The sequence below is a fragment of the Astatotilapia calliptera genome, chromosome 6 (assembly GCF_900246225.1).
Source record: "Astatotilapia calliptera chromosome 6, fAstCal1.2, whole genome shotgun sequence".
Taxonomy (NCBI): Eukaryota; Metazoa; Chordata; class Actinopteri; order Cichliformes; family Cichlidae; genus Astatotilapia; species Astatotilapia calliptera.
Window position 1 is genome coordinate 12,027,196 of NC_039307.1, and position 14,655 is coordinate 12,041,850.

The following is a 14,655-nucleotide window of genomic DNA, read 5'->3' on the forward strand; positions in this document are numbered from 1 at the left end:
ATGTAGATTGACTCACCCACACTAGGTTTAATTACAGCATAGATCTTTGATCACGCCTCTTCTTTACCCTCATCTGAAAGGTTGGCATAATGTTTTTGTATGTTTTCATTTCTTTAGCTTTGCTCTTGGTTTGAAACTTTGTTTGAGGGTGGTGTAAGATGGAGTCTTATTCCAGTCCACTCAACTCTGTGTAAGACCGATGGCTGTCATTGTGGGCGTTAGAGAAGACAGGGTATGATCGAGTGGTGATGGTGAGGTAGAATTGCAGCTTGGGTTTTTAATTTCTTTATCTTATTTCCTTTAAAATCAAAAATAATTAACCACATTCACAGTTTTAACACAGACAAAGTTTGTGGCTCTTCCTAGAAAATTTGCTAACTCCTTTTTGTGTAATGGCAACTTTGCTTTCAGGTGTTTACAATGTCCAACAATTACTCCACAGTGCTGTGTCCAAGGCAGAAACAATCATACGTCAGGCTGCTATTTCTGGCGTCTGCTATCATCCGCTCTCCATCCCCTATCACCGACTGACAGACAGGGATGATAAAGAGATGTCTGTGTGGATGTCTGGGATGGGGGAGGGAGGTGGCAGTGGTGGTGATGGGAGGTAAACAGTGGCTAAAGCACAGAACAGCCCCAAACAGGAAGAAATAATGAGATGGGGGTGTAGCTACATAGCAAGCAGGAGTTTGAGGAAGGGATTAGAAATCAAGCATGCTAATGGGCAGCCTAAAATATCCAGTGTCATAAGGGGGAGGTGACCTGGAAGATTTTTGCTTGTCACCACAAGGTCAGCATCCATGCCAAAGAGCTTCCTGCCAATTAACTTCCCAGCTAATCAATTGCACCACAGGGAGGTGGGAGAGGTGGTGGGTTGACATAATAATGGCACTTCTCCTTTTAATTTGTTCTCTCTGTTTTTCATTTGTCTGAGAAACACGGACTGTCAGCGCAGTGCACGAGGAAAAAAAAAAGTTACTCTGGTGTTTTTGTGTGTGGGTCTGGAACAGCTCAGACACAGCTGTCAGTGACTCATCAGTGTGAAGATAGCAGGGCAGTAACCTTCCTGACTCCCTGTGGTGTGTGTGGATTTTCCTGTTCCCCTTCACAGGCGGTAAACTGAAGACAAAACTCCCTCAGTCCGCTGAGGCGTTGTGTTCTCAGTAAAAACCTCTCTGGTTTATATGTATCTTTGTGTGTGTATGTTACACATAATTTCTAACTGCAGTGTGCTGCAATGCAGGCATGCTTTTTCATGTATATTTCTATGAGGGTTCTCTTGAAATGATGGTAACATTTTTTTTAAGTTGAAAACACACAGAGAGAAAGCTCCTAGTAGGGCTTAACAGCATATGGTACATTTATTTAAAATTGACCTGCTGTTTTTGTATTTATCACATATTTATCCCTGGAATTGAGCTGCAGGTTGGTGGAGCCTCTTACGTAATCATGTGTCTGAGCCAAGCGGTTTCAGCTACTCTTGCTTTAAGGACGCCTTTTTTCGGTTTTCAGATTGACTGCCATTCGTAAACAAAAATGTTTTGTGAACTATATTCCGGGCACAACCATATTAAAGAGACGGGCTTTGATATTGTACCGATCCAAGAGCATTATTTGAAACTTTGGTAATGTGAAATATTACAGAAAATAAGGAAAAGCATTAAAAATTTAATTTGAAGTTTCTGAAAGTTATTGTATATTGTGGCAAAACAATGTTTGCACGAACCCAGTAGACATTTCATAGTAATTTTTTTCATTAGTCCTCCCAGAGCTGTTTCTACCAGACTAAGTTTACAGTAGTTTTTGTAGCCTCGTGGCATCTCAGATTGTTTTTGCATTGCAGTTATCGTACCGTATGGTGCTAACCACACACAGACTACCTCAATAACTGCTGCTGATCGAGGCGCATCATCAGCCTTATGCTATCAGATCGTTTTGCATTCAAAAATACAGAGATGCGACTTTCTGTACATGCAACTGTATATTGTGCAAATCTGTGAACATATTAAGTCAGTCTTTGTAATATGACTATAATTCTCTGCTCCATGACTAATGTGTCAGTTTGTAAACACAATTTTTTGTTATTCAATATATGTGTAGACATATGTGTGTGTGTGCGCATAGCAGTTTTTTCAGAATTTCACACTGAAGCTTGTCACAGATGCTGTGTGGATTTTTTTGTCTTTGACTTTGATTTAGTTTATGCAACTGAAAGGAAAGACGTGTCTCAGCGCTGTGTATTTGTAGCTATAAAATGATAAAGTACAAGATGAGTAGTCTTAGTTTATCGCTTGAGTTTTATTAGTATGTATTACTCCAATGACTAAGCTCTGCAGAGAAATCCCTCGATGGTCATTACTCCAGGGCATAGCCAACCCATTCTGTCCACTGGCTTTGAGGGGGATTTCTCACTTACACTGGGACGACTGTCTCTTCTTTCCCCTTCGGTTCGTTTGTCGTTTTAGGGTTTCTGCAGAGCAGCTGTTGGAAAAGGTGGTAAAATCGCTTGCTTTCCCTTTTTAGGCTCATTTCTACTAATGGTTCTTTGAGCAGCCTGAGATGCCAGCAGTTTCCTGAGATGAGATATATTGAGCCATATGGCAGCAATGGCCTCTCTATCACTGTCAGCTTTGTGTTATGTCCACCGCTGTTTTACTTTTAGGGTAAAACAGTATGACTGGCTGTTTTATCCTTCTGTCGTCTTCACTTTAACTCTCATTTTTATTGCTGTGCCATGTGGTTTGTGTCTTGACTGTATTTCAATATCACAATGAGACAACCGTGTTAAGCCAATTTTATTGGTAAAATAAAAGGTGACTGAACCATTACTCAACATGCAGTTTAGACTATATGAGCTACAAATAGCTAATAAATTACTATTAATAAAACATGAAATTCATAGCAGATTATCCCTCTTTTTGCATGAGACCAATATTTCCAGTGAAAGAGAGAAAACAAGAAAAATGTCTATGTGTGCAATCACTTTCAATGTCTTTTGTTGAATTCGACTCCCAACCCACCCATAGCAAGTGAAGCTATTGAATTACCTTGTATTTAAAATACTAGTAAATGCCCATACTGTTGGAAAAATGATATATTTAATCACACTGTGAGAAGTAAAAGTGGTAGTAGATGTTTAATTGCTTAAATTTTGGGCAGTTTTAGCCCATTTGTAGGTAGTTTGTAGGCATTTATCATTCAAATTGGACAAATGAGATGCTAATGTAGTGATCTTAAAGTAGTGGGTGCTTTAAAAGCATTCATTTTAGCCAATTGCTATGTTCTTGTCAGGCAACACAATGAATTCATTTTATAGTACGTTTAATTCCACATTTATGGATGTAAATTATAGATGTTGTTGCTACCAAGTAAAAATGATACGAAGCTTTTATAATGTGTTATTGGTGCATGAGTGCTAAAACAGGTTTCTTTAGTCTGTTGCTAGGCAGTTGCAACAGTTTCTGATACAGATAAGAATCTTCAGGGATTGTAGCTCATCCTTTGTACCAAGTTTAGTTGTTGAACTCCTGATTGTGTATGAGGACTGTCGCAGACAGACAGAGATTTTGCATATTGCAATACGATCAATACTCGTAGCTCTCCCACCCATTTTGTTTGTGGGCGATTGTGGCTCAAGAGTTGGGAGTTCGCCTTGTAATCGGAAGCTTGCCGGTTCGAGCCCCAGCTTGGACAGTCTCGGTCGTTGTGTCCTTGGGCAAGACACTTCACCCGTTGCCTAGTGCGCCCCAGGGTGGCTGTGGCTACAATGTAGCTTGCTATCGCCAGTGTGTGAATGTGTGTGTGAATGGGTGGATGACTGGATATGTAAAGCGCTTTGGGGTCCTTAGGGACTAGTAAAGCGCTATATAAATACAGGCCATTTACCATTTTTTACCATTTATTTGATCTTTGTCCAGTTTTGTGCAGTCACCTTCCTGCAGGGAATCCTGTGCATGCTTCACTTGGTTTGCAGTGGTTTACTGAATTACATTGCTGGTTGGACTATTTATCGGCTCTAAAGGAATTTATTGAATCATTAATGGTGCATTTCAGCTTAGTTTGAAAAGATGCAATTTTATAAGGTAGGTCAGGAAACACTGTGGCTTGCATTAGTGCTACTCAGGGGTAGATGGAGTAATTTTAAAAGATGATGGGAGGTGAGAAAGGAGCTGCACTGCCATTGGCTGAGAGGTCAGAGACTGGGATGACACAGCTGGGTGCAATTGATATTTGTGAGGCTGGCAGAAGTGACAGATGGCAAAATGCAATGCTGGCTTTGGAAGGAGATGGAGGAGAGTGGGAGTGAGGTAAGACCGTGGAGAGAGGGTGAAAGGAAGGAAAGAGAGAAGGAATGAAGGAGGGGTTGTAGGAATCATCGCTACATCACGTTGCGCACCAATATAGCTCTGATGTTGCTGACCACAGTCAGGAACGACTAAACTTACGTGTTCCTTACTGTACCCCGCAGTTACACATCAACAGAAGTAATCAGTAAGCTTGTGGACATGTTAAGCTTTATTTTGATGTTTACACTGGGAATTTCACAAAGAAACATGAATGTGGTACGGCACAGCAGCTTCCAGTGAAAAGTAAATTTACTGTCTACACCCAGACAGCAGCTATAAATAACTATTTCAGAGCAGCAGAAAAAATGGCTGGTAAAGCTCAGCTGTCAAAGCCAACACACACCCCCATTCCTCATATTACTTCACCTCTGAGTCTTGTGACAGTTCCTGTGCTTGAATTCCCACATTACAAATATTTTACTAATCCAGTTTAGACAGGATTAACTCGCCAAGAAGAAAAAAAATACTATTTGGGCTGACTGTATTTCTTACATAGTATATATCTTTATTTTAATTAAGGGAAATGGATCATTTTTTGTCTAACTGGTGCTAGTTTATGGAGTTTAGACTTTCCCTATGAGGTTGCCTTCCTTCTTTTCGCCAGCAGCAGCTCTGACAGCCAGCTGGATCGCTGATGTCACTCTGTCCAAAGCTGACTCACCTGGCCCTCAGCACTCAGCACCCAGTTTGACACTCAGTGTTAGCAGATCCCAGGTAACCGAAGGGCTTTTCTTAGCTCTTGTCAGCACTGCTGAATCAAAACTAACCACAGAACATCCGATAGACTAGAAAAAATGGACAAGTGTTGATAAAAGTTTGGCATTACAATTCATGGGTTACTTGTCATAGGTTTTTTTTTGTAAATTTAGTGAATAGCGAGCACATTTTTTGTCATCAGTTGGCTAGTAAAAAATTTTTTGCATTCGCTTTAAGCAGGTGTCCCTTTAAAGTCCTTAAGTGGGCACCATGCCATGGGGGCTTTGACAACTAATTGCGGATTTCCTGCTAGGAAACATATTTTTTGGAGGGCTCTTAAAAGTCCACAGTTGGGAGACAGCTGTCAAGTAAGACTTTTGACCTGCATGTTTCTCCACGACTCCAGTATCCTACCAGCCTGTGCTTGAAACAAGATCACCTTCAGCTACCGTGTGCATGTGAGAACTAACTCTCTTAACGTGTAGTTGCATATCTCCTGTTCACTTTTGGTGTAAGTCATTGATTTAAAGGTTTGTTTGTTGCTGATTATCCTGGGCGGGGTGCATGCGATTGAAGTTGCCCCACAAACTTTAGTTTACATTTTAATATGACTTCATAAAACCCTGTGACTGATCCCCTGCATAAATCTTACCATTTTACAAGCATCACCAGAGAAACATGGTATGGATCAAAGTGATGCCTTTGAGTGGATGTGTCAGCTTTACGGGGGTTGCGATGGGCCAGACCCTATGTCTCTGTGGCCGAGATACCTCACCCGTCGCTAGAAACCTATAAATCAGGAACTACCGTCTGTGCCAAATGTGGATGAAAGCAAGCTGACCCCGCTTCCTAGCACATATCTCACCATGTGACCGTCTTTCGTTGCTTGATAGGCTGCAGCTATGTGTCTCATTTGTTGAAAAGTTAAATTAAGGTTCTGGAGTGTCAGTAACGATTTTTGCCCTATTAGGAAGAGCAGAGGTTACACGTGCTCCTCTTGATTAGTGTCTTGAGTCATGCATTCAGCAGTATCCACGTATACGCATCTCTCCACATTCTGTCTGCATGTCACATCTGTGCAAGGGATTGGAAAGCCTTTGTTTCCCATTCCAAGGCTACCATACCACCATCATGGCATTTCATTATGAGGCACACTTTCTAAATCACTGCCTGCAAATGTAAACACTGTATGTCATATTCTAGGAACCTGGTAAGGACCTGTTAATTAAAATGAAAAGAGTGCCCTCATATGGCAAAATGATGAATCCTTATCAGACCACCTGGGGCTACATATGTTGATATGTGGCACCACCTAGTGGACAGCAGAAATAGTTTTTTGTAAGGAACCTACCTTGTAGGTCTTTTTACTTTTTGTATGGACAAAAATAATGTCTCTTTTTAGTCAAAATGTTGTAAATTATTACATTTTATGGTAAAGATTGTGTGTAAGTGGAATTAGGCAAAAAAGATGACAACCCTGTCGGTTGGTACAGTCATCAGGAAATTAATACAAGTCAGTGAAGCAGTAGAGACATGATTTAATGTGGATCTAATCCTAAACTGCTAAAGAAATTTCTAATCAGTAAAACAAAAAAATAGAAGTGACAAAAAACATAATTAACGTTTTGATAATATGCAGAATAAACATTACTTTTGCATTTTAATGGAATTAAAATCGTCTGTGAATAGAGGAATAACATAAATACCATTCACAACCTTTTGTGTGATACTTCAGGCTTTTCCGTGTACTTTCAGCTACAGTTTTTAAAAAGTCTGATTTTCTAAGTTGTACCACACTTTAAGAAAACAGCATTACAAGACATTGCAGCTGCAAGTACTTACAGAAAACGTTCTGAAGCTAAATCAAAAACTAAAGGAGACAAAATAAAATCTATGTTTAGTATAATTATCAGTTTGCTTTCTTTCTTCACTAACACACAATTTGTTTTTGCATTAGTCTGCTGGATCCAGTCAGAAAATGCAGTTGATTTAAATGTGTTAGAAAACAGTACTTGAAAGATATTCTGCAACTTTATTTTGGTGAATTTTAATAATAATAATAATACGTTTACTACTACCGGTATTAAAAAAATAATTGTTTTTTTTTTTCTTGATAGTCACAAAGTATGGCAGTCAAACAAGCAGCTTGTTCTCTCCCTGCCATCTGGTTGTGACGCTAACAGATGGAGTGACTATAAATCTCTCAAACTGAAGGCTCCTTGGGAGTTGAATGCATGTATGCTTAAGTAAAGATTTTATTTGCAGCTGTAAAAAAAATGTACTGACAGCACTTTACATAAAACCCCAATAAAAAAAAAGTAGGCTTACATATATTATGTATGTATGTATTATATATGTATTTTAATGTATATGTTTTTTGTAAATTTTATTTTATCTACAGTAGGCTGGAGTATAGTGTCGTGTTTTAAACATGTGTTTTGCCTGACAAGCGATCAGGGGAGGACACAGAAATCTCTTTGTGGTTCAGTCAGGAAAAGAATCTAATGTGAAAATCTGTCAAATCAAATGTACATGACTACCCGTGGTGACTTCTTATGAAATAGGAAGCGAACAAAATGCATTATGTAATTCTAATGATCTGGTTTTAACTACATGAATGCATAACAACACAAAAAAACAAAAAACAAAACAAAAAACCTCCCAAAAGTAAATCAAAAGACAAATGTTGTGAAAGTTTTATTTTTTGTACATGCCCAGACAGCACATTTGTAAAGTGAAAACTTATATATAATTTTTTAAAATGTGCTTAAATATGTATCATTTTTTATAAATAGAGTTAAGTTGTATAAATATAAAAACAAATTGCAATATTATAGTCATGTAGCTGTAATGATGAACAACAAATAATTATTATTTTGTTTTATTTACATCATAAAATAAAAAAGACAACTTTTATTGTAGAAATGTAAATGTATTCAATTTTTTCAGTGTTAATAAATCTTACAACAACAGCTTTTCTGATTGCCGTGAGTTTCACGCATACTTCACTTGTTTTCCTGGTATCTTTTGGAGAAAGCAGAAATTAGAGACAAGTCTTTTCCAATGAGGTGTTTTTTAGGCAAAACTAATTTTTCGTATGTGCACATTATGCCTTGATCCTTCCCCATATTTCAAGAAGCTAATGTTTTTATTGTTAAAATCACACCATATGCATACCCTTCAGATTGGAGGTATTTGAATATGCATCTTTTTTGATTTATCAAATGTTTTGTTTGGGTTTTTTTTGGGGTTTTTTACATCCGTGTTTTGCGTCGCAAAACTTCCTGATTGTGGGTTTGCTGGTGCGAAACACGTACGAGGTAGTTGGTTGGTAGTCTTGTGACAGCTTTTACTGTTTTTTGTGACTTTGAACCTGACACTTGACTCCACACCAAACTTTACAGCTGCTATTGTGGAGGCAACAGATTCAGGATTGCACTGCATTACCCAAATGCCTTCTCTGTAAATACTTTCTCCTCCTGTGTGCTGGTCTGCCCTGTCCTCACACACACATGCCAACCACTTGTGACTTTTCATCACACGCGTCTCTGCCTCTGCCTGTCCCGTTAACACAGGGAAGTAGCGTCACTCACGCTGGGGTAAAGACCTCTAGCAGTGATGTTATGTTAGTGTACATGTGCTAGCATTAGTCAACATGTTAGTGGACAAAGATGCCGTCTCAGCTGCTGGGCAAAGGTCAGATTATTAAGAAGCAGTGCAGAATTTAGCGTCAGAGGTGTAACTCGGACCTTCACTGCCTAACTTTTCAAGGTTTGTGCATTTCTTCCAATACGTCAAGGTTTGCTTGTCAGTTTTGGCTCGTTGGGTGTATAGCATCAAGTGTTGTCAGCTGCACGGAAGCAGGATTTATAGCTAATCGTGAAGATGCAACTGTTTTGGACAATGTTGCATTTTGCTGGATGTTTTACTGGACTCAGCGGATGACTATTCTTGAACCAAACTGGACCTGAACCCTTCCTCTAATTTGTTACTTCCTCCGATGAGGCTTTGTAGACAGACCAGATCAACGCTCAAGTTTTTGACTATGATGCTGTCTTGCGAGTTTTGCAGAGAGAATGTGGTTGTTGTAGTTTGACATGTCCCCCAAACGACTGTGTTATTATTGTTTTTAAAATAGAACAGGAAGCAACTATCAGTCAAAGTTGCTTGGCAGCTGTTTTTGGCTGATTTTTATGAATCTGCTGCTTTACGTATGCTTCTCATAATACAGTATGCACGAATGAAGTTTCAACTGGACATTAGGATGTGGTCTTGTATTTGTATAATGCTTTGTTGAGCTGAATTTAAAAGGAATCAGCGCTCCAGGTGCAGAATAGAGCTTATCTGACTGCTTTCTGAATAAGGAAATAGATGGGTGTTTTTTCTTTTAACATTCATATGAATTTTTCACTGAAATAATTAGAAATAATTAGATTCTTGAACTACAGTGAAAATATGGGGGAGGACATCATAATGCACAACGTATGTGCCCCTGTCCACGGGGGGGGGGGGGATTTTCTTAATAAAATGGATTTGTATTGTTTTGGTTATTGGCATTTTATATTGGTTTATGTTATTAGAAACATCATATTTTCTGTTGTTAAGGAATGTATTTTCATTTGATTTTAAAATATGCTGATGACACTCAGCCTTTAACCTCTTTTTATTGTCCTTTTTTTTCTTTAGCAAAAAGGTCACTATGAGTCTTTATTATGTTTTTGTGACAGCTTATGGTTCCCTATCAGAAAAAAATGAATAAGTGAGCATGCATAGTTAGCAGCAAATTAACTTGTAAATGATGCCATATGAGAAAGTAGACATTCTTGTTTGATACCATCTGCCATCACTTTGCTCCGTAAGTTTATAAACAGCCGTAATTCTGATGTATATTCTCTCTAATTATGTATTTTTAAAATTAAACCTTGTGGGACGAAATAGAAACCTGTACATGTATTTATGTAGCTAAGAACACATGAAGCTATTCTGAAGACTGAGCTAATGCTGTCTGCTATGAATCTGTACTGCGACTCTGACTGTGAGAGGCTGTTTTCAGCGCGTCACTCAGAGCAGGGAACTGTAACAAATACACACCAAAAAACACACTGGCACACCACCTGAAACAAAATAAGAACACATTACGGCAGATGATTCAAATATATTCTATATTTGAATATTCAAATATAGAATAGAAAAGAATAGAATAGCCCTTTATTTTCAAAATAAAAATAAAACAAATTGTGGGACTGGGGGCGCTGTGCAGCTGCATACGTGCCGCCATCTTACATTTATATAATGTATAATATCAATATTATATTTGTATTTCATACACGTGTGATGTTTTTATATATGATTTGCAACAGTTTTCTCTTTTGGATACTATAGTACCAGAGTGTGTTAGGATTGAAAATTGCACAGGCATGTTTCAAATCTAAGCTCTCTAGTCCATTTGAAAAGTTCGATAAATTGGTTATTTTAAACAGAAATGCATGTTTTTGTTTGTTTTTCTGTTTTGAATGATTTGTCTTCAGATTAGATTTGTTTGTCACTTTATAACTTCCTATTTACGTTTCCTGTCCATTCCTGTAGTTATTAAATATTCTTGATATTCTTTTCCACTTTTCAATTAAATATAGAAAGTCACATTGAATGTTTATTCTATCTATCTATCTATCTATCTATCTATCTATCTATCTATCTATCTATCTATCTATCTATCTATCTATCTATCTATCTATCTATCTATCTATCTATCTATCTATCTATCTATCTATCTATCTATCTATCTATGAGAAAGCTACAGAAACATATATGTATACATACATAGTGTTAAACCCTTCCCTTCCACAACTGGTTGAGGTTATTTTGACGCCTATATTCCCTATCGTCATAACAAGATTAGTTTGAAGTGTCTGGCACACTGTGCCAGGAGCCCAAGAGTCCATATTAGCCTATTAAGGACACTGTGTATCATGATGGCAGAGGGCAACTCTAGTATTTATAGCTTTGAGTCATAAGCTGGAATGGTGTAAGTGTATCTCTCCATCAGCATGCTTATTCACTTAAGAAGAACTGGGAGCTGTGAATTGTCCAGGATGAGCAAAATATCATACGCACAGGTATTATAACTCCACAGACTGTACTGGATTACTTTGCTTTGTATATGTTGCAAATACATAAATTATTTATTAACAAAGTTCCAAAGAGCTTTACAGACAAAGAACAATAAAAACTGTTGACTAAATTAGGGTAATAAGCCAAAACACTGAGTATGACCAATTATTGGAAACAGAAAGTTCTGCTGATGAACTAACTCATTGTGATGTACCACTTTGGACACATAATAAGTTAAATGAATGCTTTATTATCAGATTTGATTGAACTAGTATTTTTTTATGATTTGATGGTGTTATACATCAGCCATTACTCTTATACTGTAGAAAATACACAACCTTTAATACAATATTTCAATACAAAGTGTACTACAATATTCTCAAAGTCCAAAACAAACTCACGATGTTTCATTTGGAGAGGTGGGATTTTAGGACCACAGTATATACAGCAAGATGATTTATGGCTCACTTGAAGTGTGAGTGATGGATATGATATGACAAGTTTATGATGTGGCGATGTAGTCACAAGACCATATCACAACTGAAGAAGCCAACAGGATGACAGACATGAAGGTGATAATCCTCTGCAAGATTCTGTTTCATAAATTAATATTTGAAAATGCCTTTTGACTTTTGTTTGTTTAGAACAACCAAAATCCATTTTATAATCTCTCACTTCTTAGGCACAGTACTACCTTTTATGAAAAAATTGCAAATAATCCAGATTCAAATGCTTCATAATTCAAATGGACCTACACAGTATAAACATTGCCACTAAACATTCAAATGCTGTCGCTTATTTGTCTCTGACAGAGTATTTGCACAAATATTGAAGCAGTGGCCAGGCAGGCCGGTGTCAAGGGCTTAACATAGATAATGTGATGAATAGTCAAGTCGACTAAGTTTAGCTCTCGTGTAAGAGCATTCATCAGAAACTGAAAAGGCTGGCTAGTGAAACAGGGTCATGGCACCTGTGGGTTGTGTTGTTCTATTACAACAGTTTGTGTTGTGTTGTTGTGTCTGTAAATAAATAGCTCAGGTGCTAACTTTCCAACATCTTTGTCAAAATTAAATGGAATTTATGTTTTACATGGATGAATAATGTTAAATCAAATATTAATATGCAAATATTACGATTAAAAATCATACAGGACTTAATTTTCCTACAGCTCATTTCAATGTTTGTGTTTTGTACTTGCGTTTGAACTCTGGCTATCCAAACTTTGATTTTTCTTGCTTTTCCCAGTGCTTTTTCTTTGCATTGTGATGCTATAATATCAGGAGGTGGAACATCATTTACATAAGTAATCAGCTGATTGAGGTCTACAAAGCCACACTGCAAGATCCCAAATCCTCAATGAGTTAAAGATAATACCCTGTGAATGCAAGGCTGCGGCCAAGATGGAGAGTAAGATCTAGAAAGTCTAATCTCTTTCTTCAGTTTATTTCTTATAGCAGACAAAATTGAGATGATAGCTGCACTGACTAAGACCCAGAGGGACATTGGGATTGTAGGATCACGTGCTTTACTGAGATAGTTTTGCAGGAAAATCTTCCAAACTCATACTCAGCAGTTTTCAGATCTAACAGGCACACAGAGGCAGACTGGCAAGAGGAAATGTGTGAGGATTGCAGTACTTGTGATGTAGGATTAACAGATGATGTTATTCTAGACATGTTAATGTGAACTGCTTGCTGCGAGGCTCCAATCGTGTGATTGGTCAAGGGAGTTCACATGTGTTGCTGCTGCTTACATCCCGTTTAGGGCAGATTGAGAATGTGAACGCATAAGTTGTATTCAAACGGACAATACCTAACTTCTTTAGGAGACACTCATGATACACACTGAGCTCGCTTCATATGCTGTGAGTAGGATATCACAGGTTGCTAATGGAGGTCTGCAGAGACCTTTTAAGGGTTTTTCTGTGTTCTGTGAGCATGAACATGAAATGAGCTCCCAGGTTAACTGCAAAATGGAGCAAACTGACTTATGTGGGGACAACACAATCAGTACCAAGACAGTGTGATTTTTAGACTTTATCAGCTCTTTATCACCTGTAAAAGCTGCTAAATATGAAGAATTGAGCCTTCAGAAATTGACAAAGAGACATGACAGGGAGATTTTCAGGAGATGTGCAGATGTGTCAGTACACGTGGCCATCGTCATGGGAATACCTCAGTGGATTGTCTTCTTACCTTTCTGTTTCATCCTTGCACCTTGGACTTAATTAAAGAATACATGACATTTCCTGTGCTGTCAACAATGGACTGGAGATGTGTTAGTATTGACCATACTGGATCAAATATATGCTGCTTTAGATGGATATAACATTGCTTTAATTATGCTAGTATATGTGCCATAGAGATGTAATAAACTTTCAAAAGGTTTCAAAATTAAATTGATGAACAGGTCTTAACAGGTTAAAACATAGTGTCTGTGTCCATATGCACACTGATTAGCCACAATGTTTATACTGTGTAGGTCCTGAAAAACAACTGTGACCCGTTGGGGTATGGAAATGAACCTGGCAGGAGACCTGATAGTTTTAGGTTGGGACCTTTGGGAATTATGTTTGATTTAAGACATTGTTTCAATGCATAAGCAGATGGGAATCTGCTTATCAGAAGCAAAATGCTGTGTAATTACATTGTTTGGTTTGCCATAATCCCAGCAGCAATGACAACAGGCTAATGGCAGTGCTAAACTCTCATTTTCTGGTTTATTGCTTGTGAGATTTTCCATGTGTGCAGATATTAGCTGTGGGGCACTTAAGTGTGTAAAAATTTAAAGCTGAAACTTTGAAACTTTAAATCAGCCAATATCAGCAAGAAAAGGAAAACTGTGAAGTATCTGATAAATCTTTCTTTGTAATGCCAGCGATATATGGTATTAGTTAGTGTAATGAAAGCTAATCAGAAATTAGCTGCCGGTGGGCATTAAGCCAAGCACAATATCAGTGCTTATTAAGCTGTTGCAAAGGACTGTGCAAACTGTGCAAAATGTGTCATTATTTGGTATCAGTACACAACATTTGCAAATCAAATTTTTAAAAAAAATGCTCTGTACACAAGACCCTGTGTGATGCAAACTGTAGAGAATTGGTTGTTACTTATATATAGGTGTGGGAAACAATATGTGTACACATATCAATCCAGGCTCAGGGGGTTGGGAAGCGCATCTGTAACCGGAAGGTCGCTGGTTCGATCCTCGTACTCTCTGCCCTGGTCGTTGTGTCCTTGGGCAAGACACTTCACCTACCGCCTACTGGTGTGGGCCAGAGAGGCCGATGGCGCGATATGGCAGCCTCGCTTCTGTCAGTCTGCCCCAGGGCAGCTGTGGCTACAACCGTAGCTTGCCTCCACCAGTGTGTGAATGTGAGAGCGAATGAATAGTGGCATTGTAAAGCGCTTTGGGTGCCTTGAAAAGTGCTATATAAATCCAATCCATTATTATTATTATTATTATTATTATTATTATTATTATTATTATTATTATTATATTG

The 14,655-nt window shown here is 38.1% G+C and overlaps 1 protein-coding gene across 4 annotated transcripts in view; it reads left to right on the forward strand.

Moving 5' to 3' along the window:
- Positions 1–14,655, forward strand: part of rbm20 (RNA binding motif protein 20) — a 47,514-nt gene that overhangs the window by 14,606 nt on the left and 18,253 nt on the right. The window lies entirely within an intron of this gene.